Source organism: Schistocerca gregaria, chromosome 2 (genome assembly GCF_023897955.1).
Source record: "Schistocerca gregaria isolate iqSchGreg1 chromosome 2, iqSchGreg1.2, whole genome shotgun sequence".
Classification (NCBI taxonomy): Eukaryota; Metazoa; Arthropoda; class Insecta; order Orthoptera; family Acrididae; genus Schistocerca; species Schistocerca gregaria.
Window position 1 is genome coordinate 34,578,340 of NC_064921.1, and position 23,587 is coordinate 34,601,926.

General features: G+C 38.7%; 1 long non-coding RNA gene across 1 annotated transcript; it reads left to right on the forward strand.

Moving 5' to 3' along the window:
- The first annotated feature begins 4,796 nt into the window (after window positions 1-4,796).
- LOC126336266 (uncharacterized) lies at window positions 4,797-23,238 on the forward strand. The gene is made up of 3 exons (XR_007564937.1): window positions 4,797-5,078; window positions 5,548-5,793; window positions 21,826-23,238. It is a non-coding gene; the product is annotated as an uncharacterized LOC126336266 (long non-coding RNA).
- Window positions 23,239-23,587: the final 349 nt, after the last annotated feature.

Sequence of the window (23,587 nt, forward strand, 5' to 3'; positions counted from 1 at the left end):
GCACAAGAACAAAACGAAATGCAATTTTTCAGTTCTATGAACTTATAGTTTTCAGTTGAAGGTGGCTTACAAAATTCAAAGAAATCTACATAGTACTACTTAGAATGAAAAGATACCATACACACCCATAAAACTGGCACAGCACTTTTTGTGTGGAGGGCCAAATAGTGGTTTGTTTTTCACATCCCAGAGATCCAGTTGAATGCTGTACACAGCATTTGCTGTATTTGCAATCACCTGGTGATTCAAATGGTTACATGTAAGACAAGCACTAATCGTAATTCAAGGAGTAGATTGCAGTAATTAAAGTCAGTACAAAAGCACCTAAATAACCACTCTTCTTACTCTTATTTTACTTAGACCTTAATCTGAAGTAAGGTTAAATGTGGCACAGTGCATTTGAAGCTCTATAAGGTACATCATGACCACATGATTTATATTGTGTGTGTGTGTGTGTGTGTGTGTGTGTGTGTGTGACTAAATATGAAAAACTATGATGAACATATATTAATATCAAATGTCAGAGATACTAAACCAGTAAAACTTAAAGCAATGTAATAAGTACATACAACATTTATCAGAAAAAAATGAAACACCTGCTGTTAATATTCTTAGGCATTAGATGAAATTAATTTTATTTATTGCTATTAATATTTCGACAAGAAACGCACTTCAGACTTGCTACATCTTCTTTCCTATGTTGTACATTTGTCCTCAGACATTGATATTCCTAACAAAACATGGAATATTTAACTCCAAATAACTAAAAAAAACACATGAGCATTAGTTTTTCACGTGAAACATAGATTTTTTTGTGTGTTAAAACATTTCAAATGCAGCATATTGTTCTTCGCATGCACGTATATATGATATGTTGCGTAAATGAAGGAGCTGAACTAGAATACATCTCTTGGAGCATCTGCACATTCCTGATGGCTTAAACAGTGTTTACTAGCACAAATGTAGCTGTTGATGAGTTTCTGTGAGTATCTCAGATAATCAGATAATACAAAAACTATAAATGCAATGGGGATGACATAGATGTGCATGGCAGTGTATGGAATATGTTTAACAACTTAGAAGAATCTGTACTACTGCACAATTACTACACCCTTATCTTAAAACTATTAAATACTTTAAACTCAAAAGTTCATGTCAACTATTCTAGAAAAAGTGAATTTTATCCATAATGGATGCTGTTGAACTCAGTGACTGCTCCTTTATAGGGCAATCAATTGCAATTTTAATAGTAGTGGAGCTTATTCTATAACGTAATATAGAAACGTTGTGTTGGGTAATAGCATATTCAAAATTATTTAACATTACTGTTCAAATTGTTGTTCAAATTATGTTACTAATAAAAAGTAGGAATTAAAGCAGTTCAAAGGAAAGAGCCTGTTGAAGTAACCAAATTTAAAATGTCTCTACAGTGAAATGATTTTACCATAACAGTATATGTGTGCTAATTAAGTGTTTATTATGACTGCTGGCTGGTGTGGCCGAGCGGTTCTAGGCTCTTCAGTCTGGAACTGCACGATCACAATGGTTGCAGGTTTGAATCCTGCCTCGAGCATGGATGTGTGTGATGTCCATAGGTTAGTTAGGTTTAAGTAGTTCTAAGTTCTAGGGGACTGATGACCTCAGAGGTTGGGTCCCATAGTGCTCAGGGCCATTTGAACCATTATTTAAGTAGATATATTAGTGTCTCTGTCCTTTCTAATTGACCATCTGAAGATTTCCTTTTATGATCTGTTTTATTAAAAAATCTCATATATAATTTTCCAATAATACGCTTGCCCCACCCCCTCCCCACACTCTCTCTGTCACACACCCACACACACACACACACACACACACACACACACACACACACACACATACATACACACACACACACACACACACATGCAAATGTGTGCATGAGCATCTGACGCACGCGCACAGAGAGAGAGAGAGAGAGAGAGAGAGAGAAGAGAGAGAAGAGAGAGAGAGACTGGGTGTTTAAAGAAAAGTATCCCATATTTGGAGATAGAACTGATTAAAGAATGAAAAACAAGGCATGTAGCCATACTATCCAGGCTCGTACTTGTTGAGAGAGGCTGTTTTACCTATGCTGATAATTGCGTGCCTTGGGCTGTTTTTCTGTTGGCCAATTATTGCTCATTTCTTATTGGTTGTGTCTGCAACCACAGTGACTCTGCTGCTGGGGAAATAGCAGTCCTGCTACCAGGAAAATAGTAGCTCTGCTACGGCAGTGTCGAAAACCGTGGGTAGCCGATGGATGCTAAGGCAACTCATCGAAATACCCATTACCTACTGTGATACAGTCCACACTGTATCTCACAATTCTGGCAATGTAGCAAAAGTGCAGCACAGCTGCAGGTCGGGTGAGAGGGTAACTACATCGTCGAACTACGGAACAGTTGATTTCTGTGTGGTTGGAAGTATTGTATCGGCACAACTAATGTGCCATTAACCAGTGTAAATACGCATTTAGTTTAGCAGAGATGAGGGGTCTGGCAGCACCCACTTTGATATGAGGCCCACAAAAGTTACACCATACCAGCCCCTCACCTCCATGCCACTAAAGTTTGGTGTCTGATGTCCTTGTCTGCCAGCTCTACCAGAAGAGTCAATTTCCCTGAAGCATGACTGCACAACTGCAGCAAGCAGTGTCATCACACAGTGGGGTGGCTGAACAGATTATTGTTTGATTTTGGTTGTTTTTCCTGTTTTTGTGTCTAGTGATGTATGGTCAAGGTAGGAGATTCACTGGAATTTGAGGGTAACTCCAGTGCTACCATGAGAGCTGCCTTATGTTTCTAATTTCTGTTGCATTACCAGAGAGCAATATGAAGTCAGTGTAACTGTCTTGTCACTGGGCAACAAGCTATGCAGTTATTGCTTAATGAGGTAGCACAATTAAGGGAGGATAAAATAGACTTAACTTGAGCAGCTTGTAGGTAAGGATGAACAATTAACATTAAATGAGCAACCTATATCTCTATCAGATCTAGGCCCTGCCAACTCGATCACACCCTTCTCTTGAAGTTGACTGATGATACAGTACCTTTCCTGGATGATCTGCCATTAACTGCTTAGACTGAAAGATGGTCACATGGTCAGTTACTGCAAATAGAAACGTTATGGATAGCAGGGGAAGCAAAATCCAATGTCAGGTGTGCACAGGGATTAAGAAATGCACAGACATTTTATGTGTTGAAACAAGGCTTTTTTCAGAGGTATAAGAAACAGAACAATGTGACATATTTCTGAGATTAGATGAGTAATTTAACAAAGAAGCACAGTGAACAGGTAGGAAATTTTGCGGGCAGAATACATATGATTAATTTACAAATGTACAAGATGGGGAGAATGCTGAGACAAATAGAGTCGTATTCTATGAAGCCAAATACAGGGCATTATATGATTTTTTGAGGGGCCTGCTACCTGGTATATCAAGTAGGATTAAGACGAGCACTCCAAAATACTTGTACTCTGCTGTCAGTTTGACTCCGGAGTTTGAGGAAATTGAAATGCCAAATATGGAGTGTTGTGGCAAGTATAAGATGATCCTGATATAAAAGTTTGAAGAACTGGAGCCACTGAAGGCATGAACTCTGCTCTTGCCTGGTTAGCTCTCCATGAGGCATTGTTTTGTTTCCTTTATCCCCCAGACTTGTTCTGCAAACAAATTTATGTGCCCTATCCTTACACACCTTCAGTTCTTCCATCACCCTGTTTTGTCACCCAGTACCAACCCAGACTGGAACAGCTGAACCACATCCTTTGTCATGGCTTTGATTACCTCTCATCATGCCCTGAAATAAATGACATCCTACCGATGATCCTTACCACACCTCCTAAAGTGGTGTTCTGTTGCCCACACAAGTTCCACAAGGTCCTAGTTTGCCACTACGCAATTTCAAACCCAACACCTTGTCACAGGGGCCTTGTCGAAGACAGGTGCAAGATCTGCCCAATCCACACACCAAGCACTTCCCCACAATCTCATAAATTGTAAGCCAGTGGTGTTGTGAACTAATGTCGAATCTGGTATCCTTGGTTATATTCGTCTTCTTTCATCATACTTTTTCTCTTTATTGACAGTGTATACAATATTAATTCTTAATCGGCCTTCCTCTTCTGTTGCAGGGAGATATGTTGACATGACACTGGGGTAAAGCGCGTAAGAAAAGCAAACTTTTGTGGTTTTGCACAAAAATGAACTCTCAGACTTCATATTTTCATAGGTTTATTATTCAGACAACACATTGTATCACAAGAAATACATCTTCTTGCCACAAGAACTACAGACGGAGTCTACATAATAATTGACAAAAAATTTGAATGTTTTTATCATTTGTCATTTGCCTTCCAGCGTAGCAAATTACATCTTTTCTGGCACTTACAGTGGCTGTACCAATGATTATTATCATTAGTTGTAAATTTTTGTCATAGCTTGTTGGGGCATTTCTTTATGTACCTATACAATTGCCCCACACTGTGCAGTGACATGCAGTGAAGGTGCACAGTGTTTTGTATGCACTTGTACAGCTTAAATTTAAATTTTGCCCAAAGGGGGTACAATGACCTTTATTTGTTGGCATATTTTTCTTTGTATTTTTGGTTTGAGATGTCAGCCTGTCTTGCTTACAGATTATCTTACAAGAAATACATAACTTACATACAGAATGATAGTTCATTAAGGATTCATATGAGAGCGTCACTAGAGTGGCTACCTGTCCTTGTGGCAACACTGCCAGTCTCTGTGCGCATGCGCATGAAATATGATTTGTTGGCTGTGCAGGAGCCGTTAATGCTTCACGCATTACTGTGTATGGTCGTTTGCACTTCCACTCCTGCTTTAGTGTCACTTTCACACTGAGTGCTGTACTGTCTGTCGAATAATATGCTATGGTGTGGTCTTCATTGTGATTGCATTGCATGTGCATTTAACCTCCAAGATCCGATGCTGCAGCAGATAATTCATCTTTGATATGGCCGAGGAATGATCTTCTCCATTGTATCCACATTTTCAGAGGGGTGAATACAGAACATCAACACCTGATGTCAAAGTAAGTGATACTTGCACAATTGTATGTTACTGATTAATATATCAGATGTTGCGTAGCATGACATTACCACAATTGATTTGTTGTACTACTGCACATGCATTTGGATACCACCATCTATTTCATCATTCACTATGGCGTGAGAAATGTTTTTAGTCCTTGAGGTTAGTTCCCTTTCTGTTAGTTTTTCAAGTTCATCTTTTACATATGGCTCGATATACACATAAAATTCACATAAACATTTTGACGTAACAATGCATATTACAATGGCTTACATCTAAGGCTGACATTCCACTCATAATCTGTATCAAACATAGACAAAATTCGTTTTTCAATTACAGTTACTGGTTAGTGTAGTCTGTTTGTTGGCTTCAAAAAAATTCCTTTGTACATAAATACAAGTAACTTACTTACATTTCATTACATCGTGTTACTATATATGCAGTTAATGCATCGACATTTTATTTTCCAGTCATGCAACATCATTTATGAGAGTTTAATATTTTCCAAGGGAGAAACAGAGAAAAACATTTACATCAAGATTTTACATTACGCATTGCTGGCTTAACTATGCTTTAGTGCTGCCTCCTGCGTTGGGGAGGGAATAAGGAATACTATTCTACTGGTATGGATTACTAAGAAAATGCTATTCATCCTTTCTCAAATTACAAACCAGGGAACTCCCATTTCATGGAACCGAAACATATTAACGACTCAGGTACTATATACCACTGTGTTGCTTATAATTGTTTACGTGTACCTTTGTGTTTGTAATGCAACAGTTTTTGCATTAATTCATGCTTACCTCTTTACAATTATGTGGAAAGGTCATCATTTATATTAGCATGTGACGTTATATGAATTGATTAGTTTTATTTGAAGTCACATGCCTCCATGTTTATGTGCACTTTGTAGTCAGTAAATGTTTTGTAGTTGCACTGTGATGAAGTATATTCTTATTCTTCATTTGCTTGATGACCAAAATATACTGATAGACATACTAATAACTAAATCATTTCTTTGAGGTGCGGCTCATTTTTTCATTTTGTACCTATAACACCTGTCGTAAATCTCTTCTTCTGTGGCATGCCGATGCACTGGTCACTGGAATAGAAAAAACTTGTAACTAACTTAAAAACTAATAGTGTTTCGTAGCTCATGGACCACACATATACTTGTTCACAACATTCATTTGCAGATGTTTTTCATAGTGCATTCTTATTTGTTTATATATTTATTTACTTGCATTTGTATTTCTTTTATTCATTTAGCCTGCAAAGAAAGTTACTTTGACATCTCTTAGGGTATCTCATGCTTTTGTTAGTTAACACGTCCTGTATATTTTGTTGTAATGATTTCTTTTTATTCTAGTTGCAATGAATATCTTTTAGTATTGATGCAACTTCGCATGTTGATATAAATGTAATATTATATTATTTCATTCCCTGATAGTAAATATAGTTGTTACATGTTATTATGTATTTTGAAATTGGGCTTGATACGTGTGCAGCTTCACGTTTCTATTTAGTTGCGCCACGAGTTAGCCTGTTGCGCTTGCCCAAGTTCAGTGTCGCTTCCCTAGTACTGACGTAAGCATGCATTGTTGAGTGTGCACAGCGGAGTCGTACGCTGCTCCAGTTTGCATTTTGCTTCGTGTGAAGCTGTGTTTTTACACTTCCTTCTAGTCAGATGTTTGTCTGATTACAAAACAAGAAAATTACTTAAGTCTATACATATTTCATCCAAAAATACACATAACTTTTTTTATTCTTATAAAACTATGACATTACTTATAAATATATTTTATGGCAAGAAAACTCCTGTACACTGTGTCACTAGTCGTGAAAAGCTTTGTCTTGTGAGGGTGGAGACCTTTGTCTCTCCCTGTTCTTTCATATACCAACCTATAAGTTCCAGGATAAGGTATTTTTGCAGTAATATAGGGCCCTGAGTATAGTAATTTCCATTTTTTATTTTGCTTACCGATCTTTGTCGATTTGGAATGTGTTATCAAGAGGACCCATTGCCCTTCAAAAAAATGTGTAACTCATTTTAACTTGTTGTATATTCCCTTTCTGTATTCTGCTCTATTCTCGAGCGTAATTACTGCTAGTATGATTTTAGCCTGTAAAGTTAACTCTTTAGTAGGTAATTTTGGTATGGGTGATTCCCATTCGTCAGTTTGCTTTGTGTTAAACATCAGTTCATTAAGAGTGAGACCTGTGGAAGAGTGGAGAGATTGTTTACTATTTGCATAAATGGAGACACATTTTCAACCCATCATGAATGCTTATTATGAGCATATGTCCTTATAAATCTATTGAATTCTTTAAACACTCTCCTATGGGACTTGCTTCTGGGTGGAAAAAATTTACCAAGATGTGTTTAACACCCTAAGTGCTCATGAATTGTTTCCATTTTCTTTTTATGAAATAGATTGCATTGTATGTTAATATGACTTTGGGTTTCCCTACTCTTCGTAAATAATCCTCTTCAACAAATATCTTTATTCATGTCGCATGACAAAATGTTTGCTGACATTAATGCATTTTTAATTTTGGCATCTCTCATCCCACAACCAAGGCTTATTCTTTCTCAAAAGGTTAAGTAGAAGATCGCTATTCATAAGCTGCTGTGGTATAAATTTTCAGAAAAAGGAAGTTACTCCTAGATATGCTTTGAATTGTTTTCTGTTCCTTGGGAGTGGGCAATTAACATATGGCATCTACAGTAGTTTCTTTATGCCTGGTAATCTACCCTGTTCTCTTACGATATGACCTACAAATTTTACTTGTTCTTTGCCAAAGTTAGATTTTGTGAGGAGAGACATTAAGTTTATGTTCATAATCTTTGATTAATCCAGTCCTTGCAGCAAAAACAGAAACCACCTCAACATCGATCATACAAGTAAAATGACCAGAGAAATGAAGAACTGCCCCTTTTCACCATCAGGACATTTTCTTATGACCAATGAAAAAAAACAACTCACACTTCTAGATGAGAATGAAGAAATGTAGAAATCAGTATACACATGGAGGGAACTGCATATACATAAAGAATGATATCAAATTCAATAACTTAGACAATGTTGAATCCTCAAACACTGAGAAAGATTTTGAAATATCAGGCATAGAACTTCCAGCATTCAAGTTGATTGTTATATGTCTATATAGATCTCCAGATACCCACCTAAAAAAGTTCAACACGTGGCTTGATACTTTACTAACTAAAGTAGTAAAAATAAAAAAAAACAGTTCTTATATATGGATACCTAAATGTAGACTTTAATAAGCAAAGCAAGTTAAAATCTGAGCTGATAAATATATTACCAGCCAATCATTGGGAGATACAATCCACTATCCTACATGTAAAACGAATCATTCTAGTACTACTATAGACCAACTAATAAATATCTCCAAAACAATACATAAATCAGTTGTATTTAAAGCAAGACTGTCAGACCGTCATGCAAAGGCTATAAGCTTTTGTGTAAACACTAATCCATCCTACAATTATATGAGGAAGACAACACACATGGGCAGAACTTTCAGTAATACTGCAGTAAAAACATTCCAGAAATATCTCCAACAAGAATCATGGGAGCTAGTGTATAGTACAGAAAATATTTCTTATAAGTTTCAGACATTTGTGAATATTTTTAAATATTATTTTGATCTTGCTTTTCCATTGAAGCCAAAACAATCCAAACCACTAAAAGCAACAAGTGGATTACTAGTGTTATAAGGAAATCTTGTGCTAGAAAACGGTACCTTCATAATATTGCAAGAAGCTACAACTTGGCTAGAAGAAGGGATCAGTTGGTAGGACATGTTCTGAGGCATCAAGGGGTCACAAATTTAGTACTGGGGGGCAGCGTGGAGGGTAAAAATTGTAGAGGGACACCAAGAGATGAATACACTAAGCAGATTCAGAAGGATGTGGGCTGCAGTACGTACATGTACTGGGAGATGAAGAAGCTTGCACAGAATAGAGTAGCATGGAGAACTGCATCAAACCCGTCTCAGGACTGAAGACCACAACAACAACAACAACAACAACAACAACTCAGGAGTTTGATAGTTACTATAAAAATATAAATCTATCTTAAAAGAAATCATAAGGGAGGCAAAGAAATGAGACAATGACAAATACATACAAGATGCTTCTAACAGAACCAAAGGAATCTGGCAAGTTGTAAAGAAAGACACCAAATCTTACAAAAATAGAGTAAATAATATAGTATTAACAGCTGGCTTGGAAAACTTTAATAACCCACAGGAAGTAGCTAATATGTTTCATAACTATTTTATAAATGTAAAAAAGAAACTACTACAACATACCTGTAATAGAAAACAGCATAAAGAAACAAGGAAAAAAGTCTTGAGCAGATCAATGTTTCTGTACCCAACAAATGTAGAAGTAGTACAGGTTGCAATAAAAAGTCTCAAAATTAAAACGCTCTGCAGGCGTAGATGATATACCTGATTTCATTATAAAGAAGTGTGGGGACTTGATTACTGAGCCTTTAACCCACCTATGTAACCCATCTTTTGCTACAGGAACTTTTCCTTCATGTTTGAAAATAGCAAAAGTAAGCCATTGAAATAAGAACACCATGAATTCATTGTCCCAGGAAGGGGAAACTCTATTGACACATTCCTGGGGTCAGATACATCACATGATCACACTGACAGAACCACAGGCACATAGACACAGACAACAGAGCATGCACAATGTCGGCACTAGTACAGTGTATATCCACCTTTCGCAGCAATGCAGGCTGCTATTCTCCCATGGAGACGATCGTAGAGATGCTGCATGTAGTCCTGTGGAACGGCTTGCCATGCCATTTCCACCTGGCGCCTCAGTTGAACCAGTGTTCGTGCTGGACATGCAGACCGCGTGAGACGACGTTTCATCCAGTCCCAAACATGCGCAATGGGGGACAGATCCGGAGATCTTGCTGGCCAGGCTACTTGACTTACACCTTCTAGAGCACGTTGGGTGGCACGGGATACATGCGGACGTGCATTGTCCTGTTGGAACAGCAGGTTCCCTTGCCGGTCTAGGAATGGTAGAACGATGGGTTCGATGACGGTTTGGATGTACCGTGCACTATTCAGTGTCCCCTCGACGATCACCAGAGGTGTACGGCCAGTGTAGGAGATCGCTCAACACACCATGATGCCGGGTGTTGGCCCTGTGTGCCTCGGTTGTATGCAGTCCTGATTGTGGCGCTCACCTGCACGGCGCCAAACACGCATACGACTATCATTGGCACCAAGGCAGAAGCGACTCTCATCGCTGAAGACGACACGTCTCCATTCGTCCCTCCATTCACGCCTGTCGCGACACCACTGAAGGCGGGCTGCACGATGTTGGGACGTGAGCTGAAGACGGCCTAACAGTGTGCGGGACCGTATCCCAGCTTCATGGAGACGGTTGCGAATGGTCCTCGCCGATACCCCAGGAGCAACAGTGTCCCTAATTTGCTGGGAAGTGGCGGTGCGGTCCCCTACGGCACTGCGTAGGATCCTACGGTCTTGGCGTGCATCTGTGCGTCGCTGCGGTCTGGTCCCAGGTTGACGGGCACGTGCACCTTCCGCCGACCACTGGCGACAACATCAATGTACTGTGGAGACCTCATGCCCCACGCGTTGAGCAATTCGGTGGTACGTCCACCCGGCCTCCCGCATGCCCACTATACTGCCTCGCTCAAAGTCCGTCAACTGCATATACGGTTCACGTACACGCTGTCGCGGCATGCTACCAATGTTAAAGACTGCGATGGAGCTCCGTATGCCACGGCAAACTGGCTAACACTGACGGCGGCGGCGCACAAATGCTGCGCAGCTAGCGCCTTTTGACGGCCAACACCGCGGTTCCTGGTGTGTCCGCTGTGACGTGCGTGTGATCATTGCTTGTACAGCCCTCTCGCAGTGTCCGGAGCAAGTATGGTGGGTCTGACACACCGGTGTCAATGTGTTCTTTTTTCCATTTCCAGGAGTGTAGATGATATTTCCAACTACAGACCACTGGCATTTCTGTCTGTTTTCTCCAAAATATTAGAGAGGCTTTTCAATAAAGTGCTAACAGACTTCTTAGAGGATTAGAGGATAGTGGCATTGTGTCAGAATATCAACATGGATTTAGAGCAAACTGTTCAACCCAAGCAGCAGTTCACTCCTTTCTATTAGAGGCACTGATAGCATTAGACAACAAAAACTTACCATGGTCATATTTTTAGATTTGTCAAAGGCGTTTGACACCATAAATCATGACAAATTGCTACGCAAGCTAGAAAATCTTGGTATTAGGAGAACAGCTAACAACTGGCTCAGCTCTTATCTTAAGGACAGGGAACAATATGTGGAAATAGATCAAGAAAGAGACAATGTCGTTAGGAAATATAATTCAAAGCTACTGACTGTTAAATATGGAGTGCCACAAGGATCAGTAATGGGTCCTGTTCTGTTCTTCCTACACGTAAATGACCTAAACATAAGCAATGACAGCAGTAAAACATTTCAATTTGGTGATGACACGGGTGATCCAATTACAGGAAACTCAGAAGAAACTCTTGTAAAAAACATAAAAGAAGCCACTGACAGGCTAACATGTTACTTTGATGGCAATGACTTAATAATAAACACTGAAAAAACTAGCTATGGATATACACACAGCACAAACAAAAAATCTGATATCACCCAATCTAATTCTATATGGACAGCCAATTGCCAAAACAGCCTGTACCAAATTTCTCGGACTATACTATGTCTTACCAGATACTACTAAACACATACAAAACATTGGTCACTTTGAATCTAAATTGAAGTCATACTTGGCTGATCACTGCTTTTACACAGTGTGTGTGTGTGTGTGTGTGCAAGTGTATACCTGTCCTTTTTTCCCCCTAAGGTAAGTCTTTCTGCTCCCGGAATTGGAATGACTCCTTACCCTCTCCCTAAAAACCCACATCCTTTTGTCTTTCCCTCTCCTTCCCTCTTTCCTGATAAAGCAACCGTTGGTTGTGAAAGCTTGAAATTCTGTGTGTGTGTTTGTGTGTTTTTATTGTGTCTATCTACCAGCACTTTCCCATTTGGTAGTTATGGAGTCTTTGTTTTTAATATTATATGTATACAGATATATTATATGTAAAACTGTTAATATTAACATAAAATCCAAATATCTCTTGCACATTGTGCAGCTGTAGATGGAAATGGATCAATCAACCAATCAGACTCCTGTATTGTTATTAAAAACACTTGCATAACAAAAAGTAAGTCAGAAAGCTCTTGTCTTTGTGTAGAATACAGAATATTTTATTTGTTTAATTTTTGTTCTACTAATTCCTGATTAACTTCAGTGTCTGTCTCATGTTTGTTATCACATTTGTTCACAAAATACATGGTGCGACATGAATATTGTACAGTGCCATGGGGTTCTAGGTTGACTTTGTCATACCTCTGTGGTGTGGTAATCAGGCTGATAGAAAACCTTTTGTCTTTCACAAAGAAATGGCACTTACCATTACCTATGTCTATTTGAGTTTTGTAGGTTCTAAATGCCCCCCAAGAACCATGGACCTTGCCGTTCGTGGGGAGGCTTGCGTGCCTCAGCGATACAGATAGCCGTACCATAGGTGCAACCGCAATGGAGGGGTATCTGTTGAGAGGCCAGACAAATGTGTGGTTCCTGAAGAGGGGCAGCAGCCTTTTCAGTAGTTACAGGGACAACAGTCTGGATGATTGACTGATCTGGTCTTGTAACACTAACCAAAACAGCCTTGCAGTTCTGGTACTGCGAACAGCTGAAAGCAAGGGAAAACTATGGCTGTAATTTTTCCCGTGGGCATACAGCTTTACTGTATGATTAAATGATGATGGCGTCCTCTTGGGTAAAATATTCTGGAGGTAAAATAGTCACCCATTCAGATCTCTGGGAGGGGACTACTCAGGAGGACGTCGTTATCAGGAGAAAGAAAACTGGTGTTTTACAGATTGCAGCATGGAATGTCAGATCACTTAATCGGGCAGGTAGGTTAGAAAATTTAAAAAGGGAAATGAATAGGTTAAAGTGAGATATAGTGTGTGAGATATAGTGAGATATAGTGTCCCCTCTGGGAGGGGACTACTCAGGAGGACGTCGTTATCAGGAGAAAGAAAACTGGTGTTTTACAGATTGCAGCATGGAATGTCAGATCACTTAATCGGGCAGGAAGGTTAGAAAATTTAAAAAGGGAAATGAATAGGTTAAAGTGAGATATAGTGTGAATTAGTGAAGTTCGGTGGCAGGGGGAAGAAGGCTTCTGGTAAGGTGAATACAGGGTTATAAATACAAAATCAAATAGGGGTAATGCAGGGGTAATGAATAAAAAAAAATATGAGTGCGGGTAAGCTACTACAAACAGCATAGTGATCGCATTATTGTGGCCAAGATAGACACGAAGCCCATGCCTACTACAGTAGTACAAGTTTATATGCCAACTAGCTCTGCAGATGATGAAGAAATTGAATAAATGCATGATGAAATAAAAGAAATAATACAGATAGTGAAGGGAGACAAAAATTTATTAGTCATGGGTGAGTGGAATTCGGTAGTAGCAAAAGGGAGAGAAGGAAACTTAGCAGGTGAATATGAATTGGGGCTAAGAAATGAAAGAGGAAGCCGCCTGATAGAATTTTTCACAGAGCACAACTTAATCATAGCTAACACATGGCTCAAGAATCATGAAAGAAGGTTGTATACATGGGCAAAGCCTGGAGATACTGACAGGTTTCAGATAGATTACATAAAGGTAAGACAGAGTTTTAGGAACCAGGTTTTAAATTGTAAGACATTTCCAGGGGCACATGTGGACTCTGACCACAATCTATTGGTTATGACCTGTAGATTAAAACTGAAGAAACTGCAAAAAGGTGGGAATTTAAGGAGATGGGACCTGGATAAACTAAAAGAACCAGATGTTGTACAGAGTTTCAGGGAGAGCATAAGGGAACAACTGACAGGAATGGGGGAAAGAAATACAGTAGAACAAGAATGGGTAGCTTTGAGAGATGAAGTAGTGAAGGCAGCAGAGGGCCTAGTAGCTAAAAAGACAAGGGCTAGTAGAAATCCTTGGGTAACAGAAGAAATAACTGGATTTAATTGATGAAAGGATAAAATATAAAAATGCAGTAAATGAGGCAGGCAAAAAGGAATACAAACGTCTCAAAATCAAGATCAACAGGAAGTGCAAAATGGCTAAGCAGGGATGGCTAGAGGACAAATGTAAGGATGTAGAGGGTTACCTCACTAGGGGTAAGATAGATACTGCCTACAGGAAAATTAAAGAGACCTTTGGAGAAAAGAGAACCACTTGTATGAATATCAAGAACTCAGATGGAAACCCAATTCTAAGCAAAGAAGTGAAAGCAGCAAGGTGGAGGGAGTATATAGAGGGCCTATACAAGGGCAATGTACTTGAGGACAATATTAAGGAAATGGAAGAGGATGTAGATGGAGATGAAATGGGAGATACGATACTGCGTGAAGAGTTTGACAGAGCACTGAAAGACCTGAGTCAAAACAAGGCCCCGGGAGTAGACAACATTCCATTAGAACTACTGACGGCCTTGGGAGAGCCAGTCCTGACAAAACTCTACCATCTGGTGAGCAAGATGTATGAGACAGGTGAAATACCCTCAGACTTCAAGAAGAATATAATAATTCCGATCCCAAAGAAAGCAGGTGCTGACTGATGTGAAAATTACCAACCAATCAGTTTAATAAGACATGGATGCAAAATACTAATGCGTATTCCATACAGATGAATGGAAAAACTGGTAGAAGCAGACCTTGAGGAAGATCAGTTTGGATTCCATAGAAATATTGGAACATGTGAGGCAATACTGACCCTACGACTTATCTTAGATGCTAGATTAAAGAAAGGAAACCTACGTTTCTAGCATTTGTAGACTTAGAGAAAGCTTTTGACAATGTTGACTGGGATAATGTCTTTCAAATTCTGAAGGTGGCAGGGGTAAAATACAGGGAGCGAAATGCTATTTACAATTTGTACAGAAGCCAGATGGCAGCTATAAGAGTCGTGGTGCATGAAAGGGAAGCAGTGGTTGGGAAGGGAGTGAGACAGGGTTGTAGCCTATCCCTGATGTTATTCAATCTGTATATTGGGCAAGCAGTGAAGGAAACGAAAGAAAATTTGGAGTAGGTATTAAAATCCATGGAGAAGAAATAAAAACTTTGAGGTTTGCCGATGACATTGTAATTCTGCCAGAGACAGCAAAGGACTTCGAAGAGCAGTTGAATGGAATGGACAGTGTCATGAAAGGAGGATATAAGATGAACATCAACAAAAGCAAAATGAGGACAATGGAATGTTGTTGAATTAAGTCGGGTGATGCTCAGGAAATTAGATTAGGAAATGACATACTTAAAGTAGTAAAGGAGTTTTGCTATTTGGGGAGCAAAATAACTGATGATGGAGAAGTAGAGAGGATATAAAATTTAGACTGGCAATGGCAAGGAAAGCGTTTCTGAAAAAGAGAAATTTGCTAACATCAAGTATTGATTTAAGTGTCTGGAAGTCGTTTCTGAAAGTATTTGTATGGAGTGTAGCCATGTATGGAAGTGAACATGGACGATAACTAGTTTGGACAAGAAGAGATTAGAAGCTTTCGAAATGTGGTGCTGCAGAAGAACGCTGAAGATTAGCTGGGTAGATCATATAACTAATGAGGAGGTATTGAATGGGATTGGGGAGAAGAGAAGTTTGTGGCACAACTTAACTAGAAGAAGGGATCGGTTGGTAGGTCATGTTCTGAGGCATCAAGGGGTCACCAGTTCAGTATCGGAGGGCAACGCGGAGGGTAAAAATCATAGAGGGAGACCAAGAGATGAATACGCTAAACAGATTCAGAAGAATGTAGGTTGCAGTAGGTACTGGGAGATGAAGAAACTTCCACAGGATAGAGTAGCATGGAGAGCTGCATCAAACCAGTCTCAGAACTGAAGACCACAACAACAACAACAACAGGTACTAAATGTTTTCATACCTATCAAGGAGTTGACTGTAAGTTTGTCTACTATTAATTACACTGCACAGAAAATTGTTCAATGTGCATGGTGATAAGAGATTGGTGTTTTACTAATTTGCTTTTGCTGTCTGTAGTGGTTTGTACTTTGCAGTTTTGCACTGGCAGAACAGGAAATGTATTCTGTGTTTTTAATTCAGTAAAAAATGCTTCAGACATTAAATTAGTCCTTGACCCTGTATCAAGTATTAACTGTGTGTTTATACCAAACATTTTCACTCTGATTACTGCTTGCAGTTGTTCTTCCAGTGAATTTTTCGCCGATTTTAGTTCATATTGGTATAGATTGCCTCCATCACTTCTAAGGTCTATAGCATGGGGCTCAACTATGACTGATTGGGTTTTCCTGCAGTGTAGTCTGATCTACTTCTGTGCGTGTAACTATTTCTGTCACTTGTACTGTGTGGTTGTTTCCCCAGTGTGTATCATTTCCAGTTTGCGACATTCTTTCTCTTGTGTTCATATGGCTGATGTGGTATGTTGCCGTATTGTGATTATGCTGCGCAAAGGTTGGCTGCAGTATGGCGTGTGACATATTATTGTTGTTGCCGCGATGGTCTTTGGTACAGATGACTTTTTATTTACATGTGGTGCATAGTTTTGAGAGGAGGGATTGAAATTAGCTTGTGGATGGAAATTGTTCCTATTATACAGAAAGTTTTGTGTAAATCTCTTGTTCCTGCTATTTACACTCCCATAACCATTACCATGGTTAATGTATCCTTGCGGTAGCACGAACAAGCCTTGATGTAAGTTCACGTCTGGCTTTTTGTATTGACCATTTGAGTTATGTTGCTGTGGTGTTTGACTGTCTGACACCCTATTTGTTATTACTTTCTCCTCATATATTAGACCGATTGAATCTAAAATGGATAGGAAATCTTCTGTGTTGTGCTCAGGTGTATTAATTAATTTTTCACAAATGTGTGATGGCAAACGACTTTTTAAAATTTTCAAAACATTAACATGAGAAATAGGATTTGTCCAATAACGTGTTGTATTGAGATACTTCTCAAAATACCCTCCCAAGCTACAAATTTGCTATTAAAAGGGGGCAGGGTTAAAAACCTCTCACCTAAGTCTCTTCTGTATGGCTTCTGACCAGTATTTGTCAAGAAATGCCCATTCACATTGTAAACATGTGGCACAACAGTCAGCTACTTTGATCGCCCACAAAGGTACATTGCCTGGGGTGTACCCAAAAACAAACCTAATCTTTTGTGCTCCTTTCCTATTTCTAGGAAACACATGCTGAAAAGCACTAATAAACACAACAGGATTCATCTTCTTACCTTCACTTGTAAATGTTGGAGATTGACGGTGTCTTAATAGACCTTCATCAGCAAATATAGTGGACAAGCTGTTTACATTTTGTGCTGTGTTTACATAGCTGTCATAATTATTTACACTCTGCGTTCTGCCATTACTATTGGCATTGTTTGTAGGATTTGCAATGATATGTGTGCATACATTACTTTGGTTTGCTGCAGCTGGCTCTTTGTTTATATGTACAGCTTGTGTTTCTGTAACATTGTCACCTAAGTAGTTGCATATCCTGTGCTCTGTAGCTTGTAAATTGGTGTTCACTTTGTCGATAATGTCATTTTCCATTTGCTGAATAACTTTTCAAACTACATCATTGATTAATCTACATTCCTTCACTATTTTTCTGCTGCGGTGCTGGTTTTGTCCACAGTACCTGCTTTAGGTTTTGAAACTACATGAGATAAATTTTCACTAATATTGTCTCTCTCCGTTTTGCACAGACTGATTTGATTTCAAGTGATGCTACTTTTAAAGTGCATTCATCAATTGATATTGGTATATTTTTGTAATCCTTATGCAGTTTGTTAACTATGGCAGAAATGTTCTTTACTGTGGAAGTTAGCTGTGTTTGTGTAGCTTCCAAGTTTGTGTGTGCTTTTAATTGCTTTTATTTGTTGCTCTACTGTATCATTATGCTCATGAAGAGTGTCTAATTTCTGTTTTATTTCTGTAATGTCATTGTTTACTTCAGAAAGTACATCTTGCTTTAATTGTTTTTCCATGTATTTAAATTTTACATTCATTTCATCGTGGAAATTCTTAGTCAAATCACTGATCTGTTGTGTGACTGTATCCTGAAAATCTTTTATGACTTATTTCTGCTCTTGTTTTATGTTGTCTATGTCTTGTGTGATTTGTGTTTTGTGACAAACTGCCAAATTTTGTATTTATGTCTGCACGCAAATTGGTGTTCTTATTTTTTTATTTCTGTGCTCAGTTTTTGAAGTATAGCAGCAAGTGCACTGTTTTGGTTGCTAACTAATGTACTTTGGTTGTTAACAACTGTACTTAGTAAATTGAAATTTGTATTTCATATGATAGGTGACGGTAAAGTGTCGTCAATCATCTTATCTTCACTTTCTATGTTTTCCTGTTGCTCGCGGAGATACGTGATGTAGTTCCATCTATTGTCATCAACGTATCATCAGAGTTAGAACTCTGTGAAAGCTCACTAGCACTTGTTACTTTGGTTACGTTCATCTTTGAACTACTTAATATGTCTAAGTGTGGAAGACATGGCGCTGGTACTTCAGATGTTCTGTCTTGCAAATTTTATGCCATCATCGCTCATTGCATTTTTGCCATTGTCAGCAATAATGGAAACTGATTTTTGTGCCATTTTGATTGAATATTAAAATTAAAATTTTGAAAAATAGAAAATTGAAATGTATTATTTTTGTAAATTTAAGCATATGATTTACGAGTCGTCAAATGTTAAATAGCTACTTTTATGATGCACAAAATGTTATGACACAAAAACTTCAAACTTTTCTCTAGCTTATCATTACATAAAATTTCTGAAAAATTCATTACAATATATTAAGGAATGGAAATTGAGGAAAGGGATGTCTAATTACTATGCAGGAGATGCTACCAAGCATAGTCAAGCAAGCAGTTGTGTAGCAGTCCTACCTTTGCCGCGATGGAACTAACAGCGTAGGCTATTTCTTAAATTTTCTGTAAATTCCGGTTTCATTTTTGATTCCCTTTTGGATTGGTTACTTTATCCATAAGAAATTTTGGTTCTGATTATTTTGCTCCCAGTCGTGATGTTGGACATGAAAATTCGAAAATAATTAGTACATGCCAAAATCTCATACAATGGCATAAATAATTTTGAATAATTTACACAACAATGTCATGTCACGAGGTCGCCAGTTGCGATTGATATGGACATATTTGAATTGACCCCGTCCCGCACTTTCACTTGCTACAAACAGTGTGCACTTGCGGTCTATCTCATGACATATGTGGTTGGATAGAAAGTTTTCTAACAGACAGGGAGCATTATGTCGTCCTGAATGGGGTGACTTCAACAGAAACAAGCGTAACTTAAAGAAGTGCCCCAGGGCAGCGTAACTGGTCCTCTGCTTTTTACGATTTACATAAATGATCAGGTTAACTGGTACTTACAGTGGCCTTAGACTGTTTGCTGACGATGCTGTAGTGTACAGGAAAGTTTTATCACACGGAAGTAGTGAACAAATCAATGAGAATTAGCAGAAAATAAATGTGTGGTGTAATGACTGGCAGTTATCTCTCAATATTAGTAAGTGTAATCTACTGACAAGGAGAAAATCCCCATTAATGTACGAGTACAAAATAAATGTCCAATGGAAGCGGTAATGTCCATCAAGTATCTGGGTGTGACTATTCGAAACGGTCTCAAACGGAATGATCAGATTACACAAGTAACGGGTAAGACGAACTCTAGATTGCAGTTTATAGGTAGAATCCTGAAGTCCTTCAACAAAGGAAATAGCTTACAATTCATTAGGTTGTCCAGTCTTGGAGTAGTGTTCGTCTGTATGGCACCCTTACCAGTTGGGTCTGATTCAAGAGATTGAGGAGGTCAAAAGAAGATCAGCAAGATTTGTGACTGGTACATTTAGCCATCGCGAGAGTGTTACAAATTTCACAGAAAGTTTAAAGTGGGACACACTTGCAGATAGATGGCGTGCTAAACAGAAGGGGCTGCTCACTAAATTCCGAAATCCGATCTTCACCGAGGATGTAGAGGATATATTATTGACACCAACATTCAAATTGCGCAATAATCATGATTCAAAGATAAGGGAAATAAGAGCTCGTACTGAGGTGTTCAGACAGTCGTTTATCCGTCGCGCGATCCGCAAGTGGAACAAAGGGAGGAAATATGACTTTGGTGTGAATTGTGCCCTCCGCCACACACCACTTGATGGCTAGTGGAGGGTAGATGTAAATGTAGATGTAGAATCTGGTATCCTCCGTTATATTTGTCTTCTCCCGCTATACATTTTTCTCTTTCTTGACCGTGTGTATGATATTAATTCTTAATTGGACTTCCTCTTCTGCTGCAGGCAGCTATGTTGACATGACATAGGGATAATGCACAGAAGAAAACAAACTTTTGTGGTTTTGCACAAAAACGAACTCTCAGACTTCATATTTTCATAGGATTATTGTTCAGACAACACATTGTATCCCAAGAAATACGTCTTCTCGTCACGAGAACTAAAGATAGAGTCTGTGTAATAATTGACAAAAGAAATTTTTAATGGAGTTTTTATGATTTGTTATTCTCCTTCTGGCATAGCAAATTACATCTTTTCCGGCACTTACAGCATCTGCGCTAATGATTATTATCACTGGTTTTTAAATTTTTGTCATAGCTTGTTGAGACTTTTACTTATGTGCCTATACAGTATCCTACCCTATTAGAGGCCAAACCTCTTGTGAATATAGTCACGTCATATACCAGCTCTGCTGCGATAATTTAACAGCTTTTTACATCGATATGACTAACAACCAGCAGTCCACCACCAGACTTTGGCCAAAAGCAAAGTGGACCAATCTGTGACACAACGTGCGGATGAACATAACGCATTTTATTTCAATAGCTGCTTCTTGATATGCACCACCTGGCTCCTCCTCTCCAGAACTGTGCAGATGGGAGTTATCCTTACTACAAATTCTCCACTCCCAAAATTACCCCAGCATCAACACATGATAACCTATCATCTCCACAGCCTCCACCAAATATTTTCCCCTCCTCACCTTCCTTGTTGCCCCCCCCCCCACCACCCCCTCCCTGGCAGCCTCATCCTGTCCTGCAGACAGTGCTCTTCCTTCCCCACCTGTACTCTTCTCTACCTTCCCCTTCCCTGGTCCACGCTGGACTGCTGCTCTCAGTCTAGATGACACACTGCAGCATGGCCACATTGGTCAGTGATAGTGATCACGTGTGGTATGCCTGCTCATGTGAACGGGTGTGTGTTTTCCTTTCTTTCCTGAAGGCAGCTTTGCCTGAAAGTTCATTGTGTTACAGGTGTGTCACCTCGACTGTCGGCAGCACATTGTGTAGGCTTTACCGTGAGTAGCAATCTACCCTTTTCGTAACATTGTTCATATTCCAACTTGGACTTTCCATTGTTTGATAGTCCTGTTCAGTCATATGTTACCAAACTGCAAGAATTCTGTGAAAAGTAATTAACATTGTAAACAACCAGGTGATCAATATGTGTGTCTGTTCAAACATAAATGTTCCATAACTGAAACTGAAACATAGATGATGCTGCTTTTGTTATTTTAATTTATTACGAGTTTCTATTTATTCACCTGTTCATTTACAGAGAAGAAGACATCATATGCACTCATAGATCAGTGATACTTACGTACAGTTATGCACTCATAGATCAGTGATACTTACATACAGTTACTATGAAGTATTTTCATAATTTCTTTTATGAAATCAAATCATTTAACTTTGTTTGTGCTTTATATTCTGTCAAATAGTTTCCAGTTTGAGTAGAAAAGAAATTACTGTATTTACTCGAATCTATGCCACACTCGAATCCAAGCCACACCTGAAAAATGAGACTCGAAATTGAGGGGAAAAAAATGTCCCGAATCTAAGCTGCACCTGAAATTTGAGACTCGAAATTCGAGGAGAGAGAAAAGTTTTAGACCGCATCTCCAAGTCTAAAAAAAGTTGGTCCATTGTAACATAAGACACAATTGATGCCAAATGGATGAAGATAAAGCTACAGTAGTTTGGTTCGAGTTGTAATCTTAAGTGTTAAGCTTTACCAAGTAGCTATTGCCATGTGTCAGGCACTCTGTCCGTACTGATGCGGGTTCCCTTCCTTTATCAGGTGCTTCGTCTGGTTTGAATCAATTACTTATTTGGCTTTGATCTGATAAGTGCCGTTCTCTTTGTTATAGGTGTTTGCATCACTCTAAGCTGAAAATTGATTATTGTATTGTATCAGGCATTTTTTGTAGCATTCAGATAATGAGTGTTTACGACCTGTCGCCGCTAGCAACATGGCTTGCTTTTGTGTGCATGACTGTCACTTACAGTTAAAAAGGAGAGGAACTGTCTCATTAGCAAAACAATGGTAAGAGACTGCTATTTGGACTGTGTATGATAGATGATGTTCTGAATGAGAGTTTAGCGAAAACTTTTCTCCATTTGAAAATCTTTGCAGATGCCTCTTTAGTTACAGCACATTCTGCACAGAAATTAGATTCATTGTAGATTTAAAAATCTAGTCAGCTGCTGTGCTTTATTTCTGACTGTATCACTATTGAGCATAAGAATAATACGAATATAAACATGACATGATATGTATATTCTTCCATGTTTGCTGTTGTCTCATTCTAGTTTCGTAGTTTATTAGGCAGACAGGATTTAAATGAGATAGCAGCGAACATGAAAGAATACATGGCATCATGTTTACATTCTTCTACATTTTCTTTTAATTTATTTACCGATGCAGACGGTTTTGGCCCCAGTATTTATCTTTGTGCCTGCAAAGCATGCCTGTGTAGTGGTGCATATATTCAAAGGCAGATGTTAGTTATGGCGGCGTCTACCAACATTTTTCAGAACTTCCGCTTACTTTGCACTCGATTCTAAGGCGGTTTTTTGGATTACAAAAACCGGAAAAAAGTGTGGCTTAGAATCGAGTAAATATGGTAACTTTCTTATGTAGAGTAACCACTCTGGCTAACATTACATATTTGAACTAGCAATGCTAATTACCCACTAACTATAAGTAGTAACTTATTGTGTGATGATAGTAAATAATTGTTAATACTGTATGTATGCATATTAAAACATCATTTGGAATATATTAGAGATTGTTTTACTACACCTGAACATTGTCACTGTTCTTTTTACTGTGGATGCTGAGTATTGGACTAGGTATACCACCAAGTGTTAACTCTTGTTCCTTTTTGCCTGTAATTATATTCCAGGCACAGACATAACCGCTCTGTTCACCAGTGAATATATGGTACTCAGACATGCATAAATCACCAACTTCACTGAAAATTATGAGAATTTTCCGTATGAAATACAAACAACAAATAAAGAAAAAGATTTTCTGA